At 41.3% G+C, this 22961-nt stretch overlaps 1 protein-coding gene across 5 annotated transcripts in view; it reads left to right on the forward strand.

Annotated features, from left to right (window-relative positions):
• The window catches only part of WIPF1 (WAS/WASL interacting protein family member 1), a 143955-nt gene that overhangs the window by 35329 nt on the left and 85665 nt on the right, over positions 1-22961 (forward strand). For 2 of the 5 annotated variants that reach the window (XM_064286973.1, XM_064286972.1), the window contains exon 1: positions 14042-14349. The exons of 2 other annotated variants lie outside the window; for them this stretch is intronic. The gene's annotated coding sequence lies outside the window, so the exon portion shown is untranslated. Of the gene's footprint in view, positions 1-12382; positions 14350-22961 lie in introns of those variants that run through there. One more of the 5 variants, XM_023542828.2, reaches the window with a different exon arrangement.

A 22961-nucleotide genomic window follows, 5' to 3' on the forward strand; every position in this document is an offset into this window, starting at 1 on the left:
CCTGCTTGGACACTTATCCCTGCACATCGTTTTGAAGAGAGCTGAAGGTTATGTTGACCCAGAGCAAAGGTCTCCAGCACAGGTATGAATGAATACAGCTTTGATGCTTTCTATATGTCAGAGACTTTCTGTCTTGTTTGGTTGGCTGTCTCTGGGTTAAAAAAAATTGTGAGGAGGTGTACTATTTAAATTTAGTGCTAAAAAGAAAACTGAAAAGATAAGGAGAGTTCATCTTTTTCTTAGGGAGAGCAGTCAGGGTGGCATTAAGATTGAGTGAAAGTAGAAGGCCCAGAGAGCACCTCAATGTACAGAAGATTATAGAAGAAGAGACAGAGGGAATTTTATGCCCCAGTGTCATGGATTGAATTGTGTCACCCCAAAATATCTGTCAGTTTGGCTAGGTCATGATTCCCTCGTATGATAGTATAATTATCTGCCATTTTACCATCTGATGTCATTTCCCTGTGTGTTGTAAATTCTATCACTGTGATGTAATAAGATGAATTAGTGGCAGTTATATTGTTGAGATCTACAAAATTAGTGTCTTAAGCCAATCTCTTTTGAGATATAAAAGAGAGAAGTGAGCAGAGAGACATGGGGACCTCATACGACCAAGAAAGCAGTGCCGGGAGCAAAGCGCATCCTTTGGACCTGAGGTTCCTGCACTGAGATGCTCCCAGATCAAGGGAAGACTGATGACAAGGACCTTTCTCCAGAGCTGACAGAGAAAGAAAGCCTTCCCCTGGAGCCAGCGCCCTGAATTTGGACTTCTAGCCTACTGAGCTATGAGAGAATAAACTTCTCTTTGTTAAAGCCATCCACGTGTGGTATTTCTGTTAAAGCAGCACTAGACGACTAAGACACCCAGTTTCTGCATACGGCTTCTACTTTGTGCTCCACTGAAACCTGTTCAGCATCTTAGCACAGAGTGGACCGTTTACAAAATGGTGAGCTGAACTGCAGATTTTGAGAGTGAGGGATCTTCTGTTCTTTGCCAGGGGGTAGTGATCTTTCATTTATTCCGTAGCCACTTTCACCGCACTAGGAGGAGACAGAGATGTAATGGGGGTAAGTGTAGTAGACTTGGTGGAGTGCGGGGCTCTATGTGGGAGGGTCCAGAAGGAGGAGGCTGAGGCCAGGATTGGCATCATGGGAGAAAACACACCTCTCTGAAGTGCTTATTGCCATAATGCCAGCAGAAGCTCACATACTAACCTTTACTTCAGCTTGGCAGGAGAAGAACTGACACCAAGAGGGGCAGCCCAGACAGGCTGATGGTTTGTAATTTAGCTTTATAAGTTACTGCAGCAGGAGAATCAGTGAATGTCTGCAGTCCAGACAGGAGGATCCCGGAAGTTCTTACAGATAAAGACTTACCTGGTCCAGTGCAGGTCATTGGAGTGAAAGTTTATAGTTGTGGGTAGGGTAGTAATTGCATCTATTTGGAATTACTCTATATAACTGTTTTCTTGGTTGACCACCAAGAAAAGTAGTTGAAGTGGCTGGCTGCCATTCATGGAATCTCTTATGTGAAAAGGAGCCCTGGTAGCACAGTGGTTAAAGCAATCGACTGCTAAGCAAAAGGTCAGTGGTTTGATACCACCAGTGGTTCCAAGGGAGAAAGATGTGGGAGTCTGCTTTCATAGAGATTTACAGCCTTGGAAACCCTATGGGGTCACTGTCTTAGTCATCTAGTGCTGCTTTAACAGAAATACCACAAGTGGATGGCTTTAACAAAGAGAAGTTTATTCTCTCATAGCTCAGTAGGCTAGAAGTCCAAATTCAGGGCGCTGGCTCCAGGGGAAGGCTTTCTTTCTCCGTCAGCTCTGGAGAAAGGTCCTTGTCATCAGTCTTCCCTTGATCTGGGAGCATCTCAGTGCAGGAACCTCAGGTTCAAAGGATGCGCTTTGCTCCCGGCACTGCTTTCTTGGTGGTATGAGGTCCCCAGTCTGTGCTGCTTTCCTTTCCTTTTATCTCTTATAAGATAAAAGGTGGTGCAGGCCACACCCTAGGGAAACTCCCTTTATATTGGCTTAGGTATGTGACCTGGTAAGGGTGTTACAACCCCACCTTAATCCTCCCTAATATAAAATGACAATCACAGAATGGAGGACAATCACAGAATACTGGGAATCATGGCCTAACCAAGTTGATACACACATTTTTGGGGGAATATAACTCAATCCATGATAGTCACTATGAGTCAGAATCAACTCGATAGCTGTGGGTTTTTTTTTTTTTTTTCTTATGTGAAAAATATGTATTTTTAAAGACTTTTTCAGTGTGGGGTGCATTTGCTGTATGGAATGGTGAGTGAAATGACCATCACTGGCTAAATTATTTTCTCTTTCTTCCTCAAGCATGAAAAGTTATGTTTTTGTAAGTTAAATGTGCATATTTTACAACTACACAATATTAATCTCAAAGTGTGTTATTCCATGGTTTGGTTGGTGTTTCCTAGGTTTTTTTTTTTTTAGAATTTGGATAACTTGAGGTAGTTTGTCATTAATATAGCCCAGGGTTTTGTTGTTATTGTTGTTTTGCTTTGTTTGTTCGTTTTTATAGCCTTAAATTCTTGTCTTTGATTAAGATGAATTTTTTTAAGTTAAATTTGCAAGTTTAGTTCTACATTTAGTAGCATAGTATACTTAGTAACAAATTACCTGCATGGGAGGGCTTCACACCTATAAAATCTAGTTACTAAAAAATCTCAGTATGCTTTAATGAATACAGCAGTTCGTGGTGATAATTTCCCAATAATAAGGAAAGTAGAGTTTATTAAAAACTAAACCATAGTCAACTCATCGTAATATTCCATTGACTCCTATTCTGCCTTCACTTCCATTAATGTTGTTAATGACCCGTACTGCCCCTAAGGTTAAAATGCAGTTTGTACAAAATAGTCATCAGTCATATTTCAGTAAACACACTTATGTTATTGGACATAGAGATGTTTGATCATTTTTTTAAATATAAGTTTGTCTTTGAAAGTTAATTAGAAGTGAACTAGTGGATTTTATGTTGTCTTTCAGCAGTTTATCATCGAGACGTATGCAACAGTAATTTTGTAAATAGCACCATTGTTCTATTTTAACCACCTTTCAGACCACCAACTTCATTTCTAGAAGTTGCGTGAAGACAAAGAAAATAATAGATAAGTTGGTATACAAAATGTAGTGTTTCCCATTCATTGTGACTAAGTCACTAATTATATAAATAAAATCTTGAGAGATGTTTGTTTCGAAAGTTTACCTCATTTACAGAATCATTTAATTCAGACTATCTGTGACCACTTCAAAATCCAGAAAAAAAGTAATAAATACATATGAGTGGGTTTGATGTTGCCTAGCTAGATATAATCCATACTCTCAATTGTAACCTGAATAAATCCTGAGGCCCCATATGGTCCTGGAGATTCTGCCTGGATTCTCATTCAAAGAAAGCCATTCTAATACCAGAAGCCTTGAAGAATAACACATCTCTTTAATCTAAGTTTTCCTAAACAGCGTGGCTCAAGTTTTTTACACTTCACACCACATAAACATCTTCTCCAAAATTCTACATAGCCATCTGATTGAATACCTACACTCATGGAAGCTACTAAACCTCTACCTGTCTCTCTCATCCATATAATTTCTCAGTGGCTGTGAAGCTTTCCTCGCTTTTTTTTTTTTGTAATTGAGATATAATTTGTATACCACTTTCCTCCTTATTTTTGATCAGAAACAAATATATCCAACTCTTCCAGACTTAGAAATGTAAATGCTGCTCCTCCTTCAGGCTCACAGTGTTGTTAGCTGTTACCCAGTTGGCCACAACTCATGGTGACCTCCCACACACAGCAGAATGAAATGCTGCCCAGTCCCACGCTATCCCTGTGATTGGTTATGGATTGGACCTTTGTGATCCATAGGATTTTCATAGGCTGATTTTCAGAAGTAGGTTGCCAGGCCTTTCTTCCTAGTCTCTCCTAGTCTGGAAACTCCACTGAAACCTGTTCAGCATCTTAGCAACACACAAGCCAGCAGTGACAGATGAGTGGTGGCTCTGCACGAGGTGCATTGGTCAGGAATTGAACCCAAGTCTCCTGTACTGAATGTGCGGGTCCTACCACTGAACTACCACTCAGAGGCTCAAACGACCCATATGGCTTTCCCCTCCTGCTTCCGCGTGCTTCTCTAGGATGACTGGAGAACCTGCAGCTCCATTCTGCACTTCCTGAATACCCTTTATTACCTGCGTGCAGAACACCCTCGGAAATGATGTTCTTTGCCTGACTGATTGCTTTTCTTGTGAGAAATTCTAACACAGAATTTCTTGAGAAGAAAATCCTCCCCCTACGACCAGAATAACAGTAGCCACCATTTATACATGGCATTGACTAGGTTCTTTGCAGTGTCACATTTAATACTCATAAAATTATCATCATGTTAAGATGAGCCCAAAAGAATAAAGCAGTTCACTCTAACTAGTACTAAGTACTGGATCTGGAATTTGAATCCAGGCAGTTTGATTCTAGAATCCTTGCTTTTAGGACTGAAATGAAATTGTTTATCAGTTCCTCCTTATTTGTCCTTTTAAATGTGGAAGACGTTTGATCCCATATCATGTATGTGTGAGTGAACACAGATCCTAGATCAGAGTCCAGACCTGCGTGATGAGGGACGCTTTACCCATTCATTCTGTCTCCCAACACCCTTGGCACACTTCTGAATAGTTTACATTGCCTTGTATTTTTCTAGTTTCTTAACTATTCAAACTAAGAGAACGGTGTAGTAAATGTGTGAAGGTGTCTTGGTTCTTAATATACTGTCTGCTCCCTTTGGAGTTCTGTATTTGCGAAGCTTCCTCTTAGAGCTCATCCTGGATAACTGACAAGGCTCTCCTATGTGTCCCTAGCTAGTCTTTTTATAACAAGGGAATGTGCCCTTACATTTCAATGTTTTGATCAAACAACAAAGATGAGAGTGAGGGACCTATTTGGAATTCAGCTGCATTGTATTGGAAAGGGCCAGTTTAATTGCTAGCATCAGGATCTGTGGATGACCCGACTAGGCGGGGCTCTGGCTTTGAGGACTGCTGTCAGAGGGCTCGACAATTCCAACTTAGAGTACATTAAAGTGGAATAAGCAGTGTCCTAGTGTGTGGTACATCAGCAAGAGAACTTTCTTGACCTTTCATCTTCTCGTTAGTGGCTCTAAGAGCTCAGAAGCATGGTGTATGGTAATCTTTTTGCATGGTTGCTAATGAGGAAAGCCTCTGGCATGACATAATGCTCCAAATATCCCCAGAGTCAGTGTAGAAACAATTGATTGGGGCCTGACTGTACTGTTTGACCTATATAGTGAGCGCTGAGCACCAAGGGCGTGCCTTACTGCATAACGTGTGTGGTGTGCATGGGTTTAAGTTTCTCTCAGAGACAGAACAACAAGAAGGCAGTTTTGGTGTGTTCTGGAAATGACACTGGACTTGTAGTCAGAAGCTTTGGGTTTAGATCCCAGTTCTGTTACTTATTTACTTGTTTGAACAAATCCCTTCAACGCTTGAAGCCTTAGGTTTACCATTTGTACTGTGATAATGACTAATAATATTTAACTCATAATGTGTTTATGCGACTAAATTAATTTTTAAAAAATATTAGGACAGGAAACACTCATTTAAGATATTTTACCATTTCTTTGCGGTTCAAACCAGAATCTCAGTCCAGTAAATTGAGAGTTACTCACAGACCTTTGAACAGTTCCTATACCTTTATCCCTATCCTCCCTCTTCCCCTGGGATTCTCTGTGAAAAATCAAATCTGGAAATTTTAATGTTAACTGTCAGTCAAACACATACACATACACACATACAAATAGTACCTGCTTAGGTATTTTATTGCCAAAATTTCCCGTCTCCTCTCCATTGATATCAGGGTTTTAAAGAAATGGAAACCACCTTATTTTTAGAAGAAGAAAAGAAAAAGAGATTGTATGATAGTTTCTTGTTTGCTACTGAGCCTTCATAGTCATACATTAGAACACTCAGAATTCTAGCCCCTCAGCAGGTCTAGCAACATTATTCTCTCCGTTAAATTCCTCAGTTCTTTAGAGGATGTGTTTGCATTCTTGTGATGTTACTGTTGTGCTCTTACCTAACTCTAAAACAGATTCCTCAGCTGATGGTGACTTTTAGTGACTCTAGGTGAGATGGCAGAAACCTACCCTGACAACCTCCCTTCTACAGATACTTCTACACATCTCCAAAGTGCCTGCATTTCTGCAAGTCCAAAAGAAATTTTTTTATTGCACTTTAGATGAAGGTTTACAGAACAAAAACTAGCTTCTCATTAAACAATTAGTACACATATTGTTTTGTAACATTGGTTGCCAACCCCACAACATGTCAACACTCTCCCCTTTTCAACTCCCCATTACCAGCTTTCCTGTCCCATCCTGCATTCTCATCCTTGTCCCTGGGCTGGTGGGCCCATTTAATGTCCTTTTGTTTTGTGGGACTGTCTAATCTTTGGCTGAAGGGTGAACCTCAGGAGTGGCTTCATTACTGAGCTAAAAGGGTGTCCAGGGGCCGTATTCTCAGGGTTTCTCCAGTCTGTGTCAGACAAGTAAGCGTGGTCTTTTGTGTGTGTGTGTGTGAGTTTGAATTTTTTTCTACATTTTTCTGAGAGTCCAAAATTTGAAGAAGCATTCCCCAGAATGTCCTAGCCAAGGGGTTCCTGGTTGTCCCTCTACCTCACACCTAGCCACATGATTCATGAGCACTATTGCCAGTGCGGTGCAATGGATCACTTTTATATGGCCTTTCTCACCATGGCCTTGTAACTACCACCAAATGACTGGCTGGAACTATGCAAATGAGGTACTTGAGACCACCAAGGGGGTTGGATAGCTTGCTAATAATGCAAATAAGGTGCATGGCACCCTTGTGGGGGTGGGACTGTGCAAATAAGGTGTATGGAACCCTAACGAGGGAATTGGTCAGTTTTACCATCCTGCTAGGCTTAAAATGAGCCATTCCAGAGGCAGAAAAGGGGAACCTCGTTACCACCAAGAAGGGATGGGAGCAGAGGGCATCCTTTGGACCTGGGATCCCTGCCATGAGAACCTCCTAGACCCAAGACACAGAGAGCTGCAACACTGGAGATAGCGCAAGATGGTGAGAAGCGGCAGCAGAGAAACAGTGGCAGTAGAACCTTGAGACCAGCTCGAGATGGTGTAGTGTGCTTCCTGGCCCACAGAACAGGGTGGTTACAGTGGGTGTGCCAACTCACAGAGTGAGAGAGCTGAGAGCCTTTGGGCAGAAGGCTTCCTGGCAGAGTGGGGTGCTCCCAGAAACTTATTTGCAGAGCTATAGATCTTTGTAATGCTTGCAGAGGCCAGGCTGAGGGCCAGAGAGAGGCTTGCCGACGGGCGTGGCTGACAAGAGGTGTCCTAATCAAAGAATTGTATCCTGAGTTGTTCCTGATCCTGAATTGTAACCTGTTACTTACCTAATGAATCCCATAACTCTGAGTATGTTTTGTGAGTTCTGTGTGGCCATTGCAAGGAGTTACCAAACCCCCAGAGGAGTAGAGTACTGTGGGAGGGACAGCTGGTGTCAGAATTGGTAAAAAGGTTGGAGGGTAGAGGTATATCTGCCCTCTGCCTCATAAAAATCAGAATCAGCCTTGGGCTGTTGATGCTGATAATGATTTTCTCTCCTTCCCCTTGTGAAGTTAGACGAGGAGGTCAGATGCCCCTATACCATCTATACAGCCAGTCTCCTCCAAATAAGGGGGAAGTGAATGGATATATGGTAGCATAGCCCTGTAGAAGGGTTTCTGATGCCTGTTCAGTGTTAGTCCCTCAAAAAATTATGTATGTGTGTATGCATATTATGCATATATAGTGGTTATTAATATGAACCAACTGTTATATTTCCCAAAACAATGGACTGGTCTTACCAATTAATAGGGTCCTTGTGTGTGTGTGTACTGTGCAATCCTCTGTGTTCACCAAGAAAGGTTACATTTATATGATCTTTAGAAAAAGTGAAGGTAGGATTTCTAAACCATTAGATATTAAAACACACACACAGGCATGGGTAGAGGGTACTATAATAATAAGCATGGGCTATCAGTGAAAGTCAAGAAAAGGGAACAAACAATAAGAAAACATAAGAACAAAATACATGTAATAAAATGGCAGGAATAGGATTAAACATATGACAATAAATATGACTAGGTTGTTGTTGTTAGGGGCCATCAAGTTGATTTTTCACTCATAGCAACTCCATGTGCCAGCATAGAACTGCCTTACAGGGTTTCCTAGGCTGTAACCTTAATGGGAATAGATCACCAGGTGTTTATCCTGTAGAGCAGCAGGGTGAATTCAAACTGCTAACCTTTCATTTAGCAGCTGAGTGCTTTACCATTGTGTCACCTCACCAGGGATCCTTGTGACTTGGTCAAATTCCTCTAATAAAATCAGTGACTGTCAGATTGATTAAAAAATAAAAATCTAGCGATATGCTATCTTCAGAACTCGTTTGTGTACCAGAATTAAACAAAGAAAGGATCAAAATAAAGGAATAGATTAGTGAATGCTAACAAAAACAAAAATAGGAATGGAAATATCAATATTTTAAAAGTGTAGTATTAAATGTAAAAAAAAAAAAATTAAGACCTAGAGAAATAACAGTAACAAATCCAACAAGATTTAACAATAGTGAACCTTTATGCAATGAACATCCTAGTACCAAATTAGATAAAAGTAAAAACTGTTAAAAATACAAATAAAATAATACAAATGGAAATATAATAAAATAAAAGTACAAATAAGTAGAAATTTTAAAAATACAAATAAAGTCTCCCATAATCATAGTAGGAGACTGACAAAGGGCTTTCAGCATTTGATTGAGAGACAAAAATAGGAACGGAAGATTTGAATAACATTATTATCGTGACTGACCTAACCTAACAAATAGGAAACTCGCATTAATTTTTTTTTTAAAGACCGTGAAGCATTTACAGAAATTAAATAGACCACAAAAAAAATTCCATTTAACCAAAAAAGAGAGCATATATTGATTGAATAGGATAGGACTAAAAATGTACTTAAATAAAAATTCATGGCAGTTACTTAAAAGGACTAAAAATAAATGAAATAAGCTTGTAACTCTTGGAGCTAATAAAAGTAAAACAAAGCAAAGCAGTAGGAGAAAGATAATGAAGGTAAAGTAGAATTAATGTATTAGAAAAAAATTAGAACTAGCAGTGAGGCAGGCGTGTTGGGCGGCAGGAAAGCTGCTGGAGTAAGGCTGGAAAGTTGCATTAATGAAGGGATCAGAGAATTTAAATACTGGCCCTGCCCTCAGTGCAGCTTAGGTTTGGCCGAAGTGAAAGCACGTGCAGAAAACAGAGAACGGGGCTGTATTTAATAAAGTGCCCATTTATAGGTTATAGATGGTAATTCTGTCCATAGCAAAGAATAACTATCAGGCTCTGATGTCAGACAGAGCTGGACTTGTGTTCTGGCTTCACACTTACCAAGGGACCCTGGACAGGTTAGTTAACCTAAGTCTTGGTTACTTTATTGGTCAAGGGGCCATCACAGTAGCTACCTCACAGGGTTAGTTGTAGTGAGAATGAAAGGAGAGTGTGTCTATAAAGCACTTAGCCTAGTAAGAGCTTGGTAAATGTTGCTTCAAAAAGTCAGTGCAGCATCTCTTCCAGGCCCTTCTGGATGCTAGCAAGATGATTAGGGCACTACCAGTATCTTAATACATGTTACCCAGAAGTGAGATAGAAAGCAGGGCTTAGAGTAGCCAAGTTCTGCCTACCTGGATGAAAAGATTAGGCATTTCGTCTGTGATCGTGGCTCTTTGTGAAATATTCTGATGTCGAATGGTCGAATCAGTCTTTCCATTAAAAAAAAAATGTATTTGACATGATACTCCCAAAGCAGTAGTGGTGCATTAGCTGGAGAGAAGAAGCTAGCCACGGAGAAAGGAACACCTTGGTTCCGCGGTTGGTTGACTTCCCCGAGTAGGAAAGACAGAAGCTAGGAGTCCTTTCTAATGAGCCCACTGGCCCATAAGCACTTTTACTCTGCCTCAGCAAGACCAAAACACCCTTCTCACAGCCGTGAGCTTCAGCGTTAGGCTCCTTAGGCGTGGCAGTGGATTCATGAGATATTGAAAAAGTGGTGAAGTGAACATAAAAGGAGTCAGATAGTAAACCCAGAATTCATTCACACTCCCCTCTTGGTTTTACCTCTATTTAGGTCTCATGAGAACTTGTGCTTTGAGGTAAAGTTGGAATATATCTGGGAGTAGGTAAAAGTCTTGATGGTTCTTAATGTCCGTAGATGCTGCACATCAAACACTTTAATCAAAAATATTTGTTTAGTAGGAAAAAAAAAAAATCAGTGAAAGTAGTTGAATGATATCTGATAGTCCAAACAAGAATTAATTGACTGCTCCACTTCCTCCATTCCCAAGACACCGTCAGTTGTAAGGTGTACCATCAAATTAATGACAGTAAAGAGGAAAAAAAAAACCAAAACATGATATTAAATGTACACTTACATTCCAGAAATTTTAAAATGTGAAGGAAAAAAACACCAACACAAGCATGCATCTTGAAGTTAAGGAAATGCAGTACTATTTCATTCAGTTGGTGTTTTGCTGCTGGTAGAGGCTAGGACTAATTTTTTTTTTAATTGTGCTTTAAATGAAAGTTTACAGTTTAAGTCAGTTTCTTATACAAAATCTTATACACACATTGTTATGTGACCCTACCTATTCGCTCCCTCTATAATGTGACAGCACACTCTTTCTCTCCACTCTGTGTTTCCTGTGTCCGTTCAGCCAGCTCTTGTCCCCCTCTGCCTTCTCATCTCACCTCTGGACAGAAGCTGCCCACATAGTCTCATGTGTCTACTTGAACTAAGAAGCAGACTCCTCACTAGTATCATTTTGTGTCTTATAGCCCAGTCTAATCTTTTTCTGGAGACTTGGCTTCGGGAATGGTTTCAGTTTTGGGTAACAGAGAGTCCAGGGACCATGACCTCTGGGGTCCCTCCAGTCTCAGTCAGACCATTAAGTTTGGTCTTTTTACTAGAATTTGAGGTCTGCATCCTACTTTTCTCCTGCTCCATCAGGGACTCTCTGTTTTGTACCCTGTCAGGGCAGTCATTGGTAGTAGCTGGGCACCATCTAGTTCTTCCGGTCTCAGGCTGATGGAGTCTCTGGAGGCTAGGACTAATTTTATGAGAGCATTTTTTTAAAAAAAGATTTTCATTAATACACAAGAACAGAACTAATGAATACTGAAGGTAAATATGTTTTTTCAGGCCTGTAGTTTTATTTTGTTTTGTTATAAAGACAGAAAAAAAAGGATGAGTAACTCCGGCAGGTAATATACAAAATGAGCCTGGTGCATCATATAGTGCCAGGAAGTAAGGAAATGCTCAGAAATAAACACATCTATAGAGTATCTACATAATTTATTTGTAATTCTTCATGAGAGATTGTTTCTTTCCCCCCACTGAGTAATTTATTCAGTAACTTATTTATATCGGTATGGCCTCATGGGTATTTATTTTATACTTCAGATTATAATCCAATACTGCTTTGTTTTTTTATAGGGATATGTCAAAGGAGCACAGGAACCCACCGAAGGAGCTCTCACTGGTCAAAGCTGGTATAATTTGAGTAACAAAACAAAGCAGTATTGGATTATAATCTGAAGTATAAAATAAATACCCATGAGGCCATACCGATATAAATAAGTTACTGAATAAATTACTCAGTGGGGGGAAAGAAACAATCTCTCATGAAGAATTACAAATAAAGTATGTAGACACTCTATCCTCAAGGGCTTCCTTCCAAAGTGTGCAGTATGAAAGAGAGAGGAAGAAGATTAACTTTACAGTGTAAAAACCTGACAGACAGTACCTCAGCCAGGTGATTAAGGCAAACATTAATATTATTAAACCATGTTTATGTATGTATGCTTGATAACGATGTGATTAAAATGGCACTTTACCTCTGTGGTCTTATCCCAAATAACCTATAACCCCAGCTTTATCATGAAAAACACATCAGACAAATCCCAATTGAGGGATATCCTAAAAAATAACTGACCCGTATTCCTCAAAGCTGTCAAGGTCATCGAAAACAAGGGAAGTCTGAGAAACTGCCATAGCTAAAACAAGCCTAAGTAGACATGATGACTAAATGTAATGCGGTGAGCTGAATGGGATCCTAGAACAGAAAAGGACATTAGGTAAAAACAAAAGTCTAGATAAACTGTGGACTTTGGTTAATAATAATGTATTAGTATTGGTTGATTAATGGTAACAGATACACTAATATAAGATGTTAATAATAGGAGAGACTGGGTATGGAATATAAGAGAACTTTCTGTACTATCTTCTCAATTTTTTTATAAATCTAAAACTGTTCTAAAAAAATTGTCTATTAAAAATTAAAAAAATGTCTAAATAGAAAAATACCTACATGTACAGGGAGCCAGGTTAGGATTTTTAAAGAAAAATTATAAGGCGTTTTGTTACGACCTTTAAAAATTCCACACAGAGCAGGGTTTAAGTGGAACATATGTAACTGCTTAGTTGAAAAATGCAACTGGCAGCTTAGCCCAGAATCTGACATATCTAAATAGATTTAAATGATGTCATTATTATTTATCTTCTATGGAGTATTTTGTTTTTCCAAAGTTCTTTGCAGTTTCTGACTCTTACATGGCAAAGTTTTACCATTATTCCTTTTAGAAAGCTAATGCCATGCCTCTAGCTTGGACAGCCATTTTGACTCAGCTAGCTAATCTAACTATTGGATTCAATCAGAAAACCAGCCATCACCTGTCAGACTGGTAAAATACTTGTACATACATGTTTTCAAAGAAATGCAGTCGGGTGGTTAGACTTCAGAGTTTCACTGTTGTCCAGAGCTCTGACGCTCAGAACTCATTTCTTTACTCTGTTCTCCCATGGAAAACTTCATTGGGGAATTATAGGGTAATATTTTCAAGTTTTGGGGGTTTTATTTTCAAGACTTGGAACAGTGAACTTGTCTACAGTTACCTTTGTAAAAAACAGAAATCCCTTTAAAAGCATTTTTTTAAAAAAAGAAATACTCCAGGGTAACTGGATAGAAATGACTTTGGGGTTTCTGCACTGAGTCAGATTGTACAAATTGCAGAATATTCCCCAGTGGTGTGGGACATCATTTTGCTTGTGCACACCACTTCCTACATCCACATTTTCCAATATGCTGGACCCTCCTGAGAGCTAGGAGACCTATAAAAGGGAAGAGGAAGGCATTGACTACAGGAACGGGAAAGCTAGAAGTGGCGACCCCGGGCTTCTCACTATGTCCCTGCCCCAGCTCTCTTCCAGTCTTCCCACCTGTCGGTGGACACAGGGGCACCTTGGGGGCACTCTTCCCTGGTGCTCTTGCCAAGCCCGGGGCTCACGTGCTGTCAGGAATTCACATCCACAGGAAGATGGTGCCAGCCCCTTCAGGGGAAACCAGAAGGCTGGCATATTTTGGAGACTAGCAGGGGGGAAATATCTGCCAGTTGCTTAGCCTTGGGAAGCTGAGAGTACAGTGGCTTTGTTTTCTAAACCAAGAACTAGGGCACACCACCTGACAGCATGACTAGATAGAATGGGTGTGAACTCGAGACTGTCTCAGGAAATTCAGAGTGAGTGGCCATTGTCAGTGCAGGATGCAGAAATGCGAGCCGAGACCCGGCTGTGCTCATTTGATGGCAACACCCTCCAGAATGGAGCCACAAAGGTGCTCACTGCTAGGGACCTCCCGGGAACAGCGCCATCCACGGCTCTTCCTCAGCACACCCAAACCCCAGGGGTTGTCCTGGCAACAGGAGAGTGCCCAGGCCCTGGGTTCTCCTGTGAGCGGCATGAGTGTGTCCCTTCTCAGTTACAAACCTCATCTCAGGATGGGCAATCCTGGGGGCTCACCAATGTCTCTCTCTCCCTTTCCTCCTCTTTCTCCGTGTGGGCCCAGAAGTGCCAGATTCTAGACAGCACTCTCCGTGCTTCCCTTCCGGGCTTATCTCCTCTTGAACTGTGTGAGGAACACCTGAAACCGCCTGGGAGACCCCTGCAGGGTGACAGCCATTTCTTTAGACAAAGGGTCACTCCACTGTGAAGCAAGCAGCAGGACGATCTTATCACATGCCTCTGACTGGTTAGAGAGGCGAATCGAAGAAGGTGCAGTGAGGAAGTGTGGTGTCACATGCAACATTTACAGGAAATGGGCCAGAAGATAGCAGGGGAACTCGAGAACTTGCTCGTTTTCAGCGGATTTAAAACAACACAGGTTAGTGCTCCCCCCTCCCCGAAAAATATTTCATAGCCACTCTGAAATACCTGATTCTCTTTCCTTAAACTGTGTGTTTCTGTAACATAAAGAAATGTCTCTGGCTTGACTGTTAGAGCCAGTGATAAGCCGATAACCTCATGTTGTTAGAGGAACAAACATTGAGTCATTATTGTGAAAATGAAATTCTCAGAATCTCTTGCTTCCCTATTTAGAACTTCTAAGTCCTCTAAAACAACAAAACTTCAGAAGTTCATTAAATAACTTATTTCATGGAATTCAGCTAAGCCTCTTCTCATTTTTACTTATTAGCATAAATCTGAAGAAGAACAAAAATCATCCTGTGTTTGCAAGCATACATGCTGGTGTTCAGAGGGCCTTAGAAAATACAGAAGATACTGTGTGTTAGAACATCTGCTGTGATGCTGTATGCAGAAGTTTGTTATTCTTAAACATACTTTTCGTCTGGTAAAATGAGTCATGTATTTCATGCTAAAATAATTTTTCATGTCTTTGTAAGTTCTTAAATTTCCTTTTTTTTCTCCTTCCTTCATTTCTTTCCTTTTTATTTTTCTTTCCTTCTCTTCCTAACATAAAACGGGCGTGGGGGTGGGCAGCTTGAATGTAAGATGAGGAAGTCCCCTGCTTGCCCCAGAGCTTCAGAAGCCCAGTGGTCGGATGAGCAGGGCCTGAGGAAACCATGAGGCCTGTTACTACAGCTTTCTGTCCTTAGCCTTATGCTTCCTATTGAAAGGAAGGTTTGAAAAGTCCAGAGAAGAGCCACAAAGATGGTTCAAAGGCCAGAAAATATGATGCCAGAAGCATCTGATGGGCCCAAGATTATTCATCCCGTGGCTGATGAGGGACAGTTTAATAAAGAACTTGAAGTTGATAAAAGGCACAACATCCTAGGGCCAGCTGCTTTCAGACCTATATGAAAAAGGAAAATGTCTCAAATCTGAGTTAGGAGAAGTAAGTTACCACATTCTTGGACTGTTGTTAAGCGCTAGAAAGGGTCATCCAGCAAGGCAGCTGAGTTTTTTCTGGATGTTTTTGAAAACATACACATTTCTTCTTTGAGCTAACATGTTAATTAATGTGTTAATAGAGGCAGGGAGGGGGATGAAGAGGGAAGAGACTTGGATCTGATGGTCTTGTTTAATATCTTCATTCCAACCCAGTGTTCTAAAATGTGTCTGTACTGAAAAACAAATTAACAAAGGGTTAGTCGACTCACTTGTTATTTATATCCTTTTAATGCAAAATAACCAGGGCAGTGATGAAAGAGAAAAATCATTGTTGATTATGTCCTCAGACAGCCACATCTTTTTCATTTCTTCCTACCATGTTGTGCAAGCAAGTGGAGAGGAAGCTGACAGAATAAGGGAGGAGTCTAACCTGGAGATTTCAGTTCAAATGTTGTCAGAAACCCTATACTGGCTCTGACAATGGCGGCCTATGTTTTCATGGTGGGTGGGAAGGGGTGAAGGAAGCATTGGACTTTATTAGTAGCTGGAGCCCTTTGCACAAATGCCTGGACAAGTACAAACACGAACTGCAGTGGGAAGGCCTCTTGTGTATGGCGCCTGCCCTTGAGCACCAGGAAGAGGCTTACAATTTAGCAGTGGCCAGACATCCTATAGGGTTGCTATGAGTCGGAATTGGCTCGATGGCAACGGGAACGGGTTAGACATCCTGGTGGCTCAGTGGTTAAAAACTATGGCTGTTAACCAAAGAGTTCATCAGTTCACATCTGCCAGCCACTCCTTGGAAACCCAATGGGGCAGTTCTGCTCTGTCCAACCAACTCGATGACACCTAGCAACAAGAAGACATCCCTAGAAAGAGCTCCTTTCGGTTTTGTTTTGCTTTTTTTAATTGGTCATAGAACTCTGCCATTTGGGGATTTTTATTCTATTTATTAGGTGCTTGTAGTAGAAAAGGGCTTTCTATTTTGTTAAAATACTTTCCAGATGGACCCAATGTTTTTTTTGTAAATGCATCCTTCCAAAAGTTGTTTCCATTTCTTCTAGGGGCATCTTCTCTCTCTCTAGGTATTTTTTACGCTTGTCCCTGGCTTTCCACCTTGACTGTGTTCCTTTGGGTTTGAGATCCAAGAAGAGGCTTATAAAGTGTAATCATTATGCAACACCTCTGATCTCCAAATCTGGAGATGGTTCTGAAAAAAAGAGGATGACACAGAAAGGCAGAAGGTGGTAGATGCTACTGGATGATGGAGAGCACCAGGAGTATTAATCTTGTGTGTGATTTTTAGACAGGAATTACCTCCAAATTTGAACTCCGAGCTCACTTTGAAGGTCAGAAATGAAAAGAGATGAGGAGATGAATGGTCACCTTTAATATGGAGAGAAAATGGTAGATTTTATAGGGAAGAACTATATGTGCGTGTTAACTGAATTCCCTAACTAAGGAGAGCAATGGGGCTGACTTTCCAAATCCCTCTTCTCCCCCAGGCCTGGAAGTATAGGCAGTCTCCTCCTCCCCAGAATCCCCGATACATGAGAGTAACACTTCAGAGTCAACATCCACGGATGGTTGTGTGGCCTGGTTTTCAGACGGATAAAGTGGTGGAATATACAGAACATTCAGGCTAGTCGGGAAAAAGTAAAATTTTGCTGAGTGCAACCTTTCCAACAGAATTCATCCCTGGCAATCTTTTTTGTAGGCATCATCAAGTCTGGAGGCCCAGCTCTCTGAGCTTCTCAAGAGAGAAGGTTCCTAGGCATGATAAGGCATTATTATTGTATCATCACCATCACACAAAGAAATAATGGGAACCATAGGGTTTGTTTGTTTGTTTTTAATTGTATTTTAGGTGAAGGTTTACAGAACAAACTAGCTTCTGATTAAACAATTAGCACACATATTGTTTTGTGACATTGGTTGCTAACCCCACAACATGTCAACCCTCCCCTTTTCGACCTTGGGTTCCCTTTTACCAGCTTTCCCGTCTCCTCTGCCTTCTAGTCCTTGCTCCTGGGCTGGTGTGCCCCATTAGTCTCATTTTGTTTTATGGGCCTGTCTAATCTTTGGCTATAGGGTGTGAGTTCATTACTGAGCTAGAAGGGTGTCCGGGGGCCATACTCTTGGGGTTTCTCCAGCCTCTGTCAGACCATTAAGTCTGGTCCTTTTTTGTGAGTTTGAATTTTGTTCTATATTTTTTCCAGCTCTGTCCAGGACCCTCAATTATGATCCCTGTCAGAGCAGTCGTTGGTGGCAGCTGGGCACCACCTAGTTGTGCTGGGATGAGTCTGGTGGAGACTATGGTAGTTGTGGTCCATTAGTCCTTTGGACTAATCTTTCGCTTGTATCTTTGGTTTTGTTCATTCTCCCTTGCTCCAGATGGGGTGAGATCAGTGGAGTATCTTAGATGTCCGCTCACAGTTTTTAGATCCCAGATGCTACTCATTTAGAATGTAGAACATTTTCTTTATAAACTATGTTATACCAGTTGAGCTAGATGTTCTCCAAGACCATGTGAACCATAGGTTTTTTTTTTAAGTATTATATTTGTAAGTTTCAGTGTCCAGATCAACTGTTCTGAGCCTATTCTCCAGTGGTCTATGCTCTTGGGAAAGAGCATGTGTTTCAACACTATGATTTTTTTATCATACTTTAGGTTTTTTTTTTTAATGGGTTAAGTGAAGGTTTACAGAACAAACTAGCTTCTCGTTAAACAGTACATTTATTGTTTCATGATATTAGTTAACAACCTCACAACATGGCAACGCTCTCTCTTCTCAACCTTGGGTTCACTATTACCAGCTTTTCTGTCCCCTCCTGCCTTCTAGTCCTTGCCCCTGGGCTGGTGTGCACCTTTAGTCTCATTTTGTTTTATGGGCCTGTCTAATCTTTGACTGAAGGGTGGACCTTAGCAGTGACTTTATTACTGAGCTAAAAGGGTGTTTGGAGGCTATACTCTCAGGGTTTCTCCAGTCTTTGTCAAGCCAGTAAGTCTGGTCTTTTTTTGTGAGTTAGAATTTTGTTCTGTATTTTCCTTCAGCTCTGTCTGGTGCTCTTTATTACGACCCCTGTCAGAACAGTCAGTGGTGGTAGCCAAGCACCATCTAGTTGTACTGGACTCGGTCTGGTGGAAACTGTGGTGGTTGTGGTCCATTAGTTCTTTGGACTAATCTTTCCCTTGTGTCTTTAGTTTTCATCATTCTCCCTTGCTCCCAAAGGGGTGAGACCAGTGGAATATGGTCATCCTAGATGGCCACTCACAGGCTTTTAAGACTGCAGACACTACTTACCAAAGTAGAATGTAGGACATCTTCTTTATAACTATGTTATGCCATCAACAATATGATTCTTTATCTTGACTTTGAAGCCCTACACGGAATCTGAGTCATTTTCAGTTTATAAGCAGTTTGGTTTGGGAGAACTGACAAGAGAGGGATAAGAAAGGGAAGAGAAGAAATAGTTTTGGATAATGCCTTTTATTCCTTCCATGATTTATAGTTATTTGGGCTACATAAACTTCAGGAAAAGCCATATTCTTCGTTCTGTTGACTAAAACCAGAGTCTAGGCAGGAATAAACATACCTTCTGAGAATCAGTTAGAAATTATGTCTTCTCATACCCACCTCCCTCCAAACCCACAAACTTGAAAATGCCTCAGATGCGAGTCACGATCATTTTGCTTCAGGACTGCCTCAAACAAAATGTTTACATTTTCGCCTCTGGGTAATAAGAACCCAAAGAAGATTTGAGCTGTTGCCCCCTCCCCCCGAAAGAAGCAAGACCAGTGGGGCTATTCTGGAGGGGTGGCCCCGGCAGGTGTCTAGATTACAGAGTTTCTGAGAGGAAATGGTTGGCGAGACATGAGGGACAGCTTGACATAGTGCTTGGATGACTTGTTTGCTGGAGATGCTGCTCGTCTGAGTGAAACACCATTAATGCTAATGTGCGCTCTGCGGCACCTCCAGGGAGGGGATTGTACCTGTGCGTGACTGAGTTTTTCACTCTGCCAGTCTAGTTTCCCTTCATTTCTTTATCAGGTAGAGGGCTGAAGCTGTTAAAAAAAAAAAAAAAAGACCAAATGTGCTTCCCCACCCCCCCAAAAAAAAAAAAAATCAGAAAATGACAAGAGTTGCATTTATTTATTCACTGACTGACTGACTCACTTACTCGTGGGCAGAGAAAGCTCTTCCTGGAAAAAAATAAGCTGGGAAAAGATGGGTCCTTGAAGTGAAACCCTGTCCTGGTACAGCAGTCTGAATTTAAGAAGCACTTATGCCTATGCCAGGAGCACCTGGGGGGGGCACACAGTTAAGCTGTAGACTACTAACCGAAAGGTTGGCAGCTCGAACCCACCCAGAGGTGCCTCAGAAGAAAGGCCTGGCGGTCGGTTGACAAAAGGTCACAGCCTTGAAAACCCAATGGACCACAGCTCCACTTTGCGACAGGTGAGGTCACCATGAGTCGGACTCGGTTGCGCAGCAACTGGTTTGGTTCCGGTGTATTCCTGTGCTAATTCCACCAGGAGGTGTTTATGTACCAGTAACATTGTAAGGTCTCAATGCTAATGAGAGGGTACTGCTTTGAGACTGTCTCACTAGCTAGATACTTACCAGAGTGTCTATTTTGATCTTTTCTGGTATGAATTAGGCTTCCTTTCTGCTTGTGTTTGTGCCTGGATTTTAATAGTATGTTATATTTTAAGTTCACGTGTTGTATTGGTTTGTAATAGTAGTGTGGCCTAAGAACAGTCTTTTTTTTTCATAGCAGAATATGCACACCCATGCGTGTGCACGCATGCACACACACACACACGTTTTAATAAAGGAAAACTCTTTAGGATATGTGTCTTCTCAGTTAAAAGTCATCGGATGATATCCTGGAACCTTCAATTATTTGGAATGTGCTGCTAATTTCAGAATAGGAGGTTATGCATATATTCTACGTATAGATTCATTTGCAGAGCTTGCTAGATGGAGGTTTACTGATATTTCAGTCAATCACTGATTTATTAAATGGTGATCTGGGACATCTCCTTTGATTTCCAGGACAGCAATGTAAAGATTTGATCTTCCTTACAGGATTTAGAGACCTGTGGAATGATCCTGACTCCTGAAAACTGGGTGTGGGACCAGTAGACAGGGCTGCCCAAAACCTCCTCAGCCTGCTATGTAGAAGGCTGCACAGAAGGAGCTGTTGGAGGGAGAAAACTAGTATTCCAACTCTGCTTTCTCACTGAGGTGTGACTTCTGAGGAAATTTCCAGTTCTAGAAGTCATTTAACTAAGTGAACACTCTTGATGAACTGCCATCAGGGCTTTGCCTAAAACCTCTTTCAAAGCAAATAAGTTTGCCTTTGCCCTTCTTCTTCCCTCTGCTTTTCCTCTCCTCTCCACTTCTAACTAACACTCTGCCACTGCATGCCCATCACTTTCTGAAAAATCCCGTCTGGAGCTTACCTGCACGGACAGCATGCTTCCTCTGCCAGCCCTGTCTTCAAGCTTTTTATTCCTCTTCCCCCAGAGCATTTAATAGCCTTCCCTGCAGAACAGGGACAAATCAGGACTGATGAGAGTAGTTACCAGAATGAAAATGTTTGAGAGGCTTTCTATAGGAAAATAATTTGGAAAAAAATAATGTTGTTTTTAGATGGATCCTTACAAATCAGGGAGAGTGAATAGTTTACTTTTTTTTTTTTTTTAAACTTCTTTAAGGATGCATAAGGAGATTGCAGTAAGAGAAGGGGAATTGAAAAGGCCAGAGGATAATTTGCTGTAAAAGTAAAAAATGTTAGGTTATTCAAAAAGTTTTTTTCCCTCTATTTCAGTGCCAGGAACATCTGGCCTTGGGAAAAATTTAGGAAAGAGACTTTCAGATGCTGTTGTCATTATGTAAAACTTACAGGAATAGGTGAAGGATAGAGTCCTGAACTTTTAGAAAGAGAAGGAATTTAAAATTGAACTTACAGAACTCAGTCCCCTCATTTTTAGATTTGGAAACTAAGGCCCAGAAAGGTTAGGTGATTTGTCTAAGATCAAACTAGCTAATTAGTGATGGTTCTAGGCTTAGAGTAAGGCTTCCTGACAAAGCCACTGATCACCACAGAACGGAGCAATGTTGAGGGGTCCCAAACCCTCAAAATCTGAATGTAGGTGCCCCTCTGGGATCTACAGAGGTCAGACCCATGCCTAGTGGGAATAAACCAAGAGTCAGGAGTTCAGGAACTCCCAAAACTCCAGGAAAATGACCTCTGCTTAATTTCTGGGAGATGGTACTGGAATGTAATTGTAATTTTGTAAGTAGAAACCAAATCCATCCTACGTGGATAAAGTTTAGGTGCAAAAAATGGTGATGTCTTCACGGAGCAAAGAAGAGGACAGTTCAGATAGGAAAAATTCCCAATGGTTGCTCATGATTGGACAGGGAGAGAGACCCTGAATTTTGTGGACATGAATATGAATTGAGAGGAGGTTCTGTTGTGAAATATGGGCAAAGATCAGGGCTCGCTATGGCCTGGATTAAGCAGTCTTTAAGAGGCTTAACTATCCTTAGCTCTGATTCTAAGATCACTGAAATATCTTCTAGGTACTAACTCAGCTTCCTGGGTACCATATTTTCGTAAAGGGTATATCCTAGACAATGCACATGGTCACTGGAAGGAAGTGACATCATTTATAAATTGTGGCATATCCAGCAGCATCTTGTGAGTTTGAAATGTGGGTCAGTCATTCTTAGTATGATCGTCTCTGAGTCCCAGATACGGACATTTTAGGACCTCTGTTAGTGGCTACCTGCTACGGCTGCTAACCAAAAGGTCGGCAGTTCGAATCCACCAGGCATTCCTTAGAAACTCTATGGGGTAGTTCTACTCTGTCCTATAGGATCTCTATGAGTCGGAATTGACTCGATGCCAGCGGGTTTGGTTTTTTAGTTTTGGTGGTGAAGTCTGGAAACCCTGGTGGCGTAGTGGTTAAGTGCTACAGCTACTAACCAAAAGATTGGCAGTTCAGATCCACCAGGCACTCCTTGGAAACTCTGTGGGGCAGTTCTGCTCTGTCCTGTAGGGCTGCTATGAGTCAGAATTGACTTGACAGCAAAGGGTTTGGTTTTTGGTTTATGGTGACGTCTTGTGCTTAAAATGTGGCGATCTACCCCTCTCCAGTAATGCTATTCTTCAGGTCTTTCTTGGGCAGACAGCAGCTTCTCCTCAGTGTCAGACCTACTTTGTTGCTTCTCTTCAAAATGCCACAAACATTATTAAAAAAAGAAAATGAGGTGTAATATGTGGGTATTGCTATTAGAAACCACAAAGCCCTTTTTGGACAGTGGGTGTTTTTTGCCTTTTTTTCTCCCCATACTTCAGAAACATTTATTGAGCGCCTTCTGTGTGAACTGTGTGTTCTAGTTGGGGAGTGTGGACAATAAACAATCACCCTAATAAAACAGTACATGGCAGAATAGAATAGAAGGTGGTAAGTGCTATGGAAAATGAACATCAGGAGCACTGTGGCGGCTGTGTGCATTTAAGAGTGGGGGTTAGTTAGAGTGACTGTCATGGAGAAGGTGGCATTTGAGCAAAGACGTAAGAGAATTCCCCATGCAGATACCCGGGAAAAGGCTTCTAGCACAAGGG

Source organism: Loxodonta africana, chromosome 6 (genome assembly GCF_030014295.1).
Source record: "Loxodonta africana isolate mLoxAfr1 chromosome 6, mLoxAfr1.hap2, whole genome shotgun sequence".
NCBI classification, from domain to species: Eukaryota; Metazoa; Chordata; class Mammalia; order Proboscidea; family Elephantidae; genus Loxodonta; species Loxodonta africana.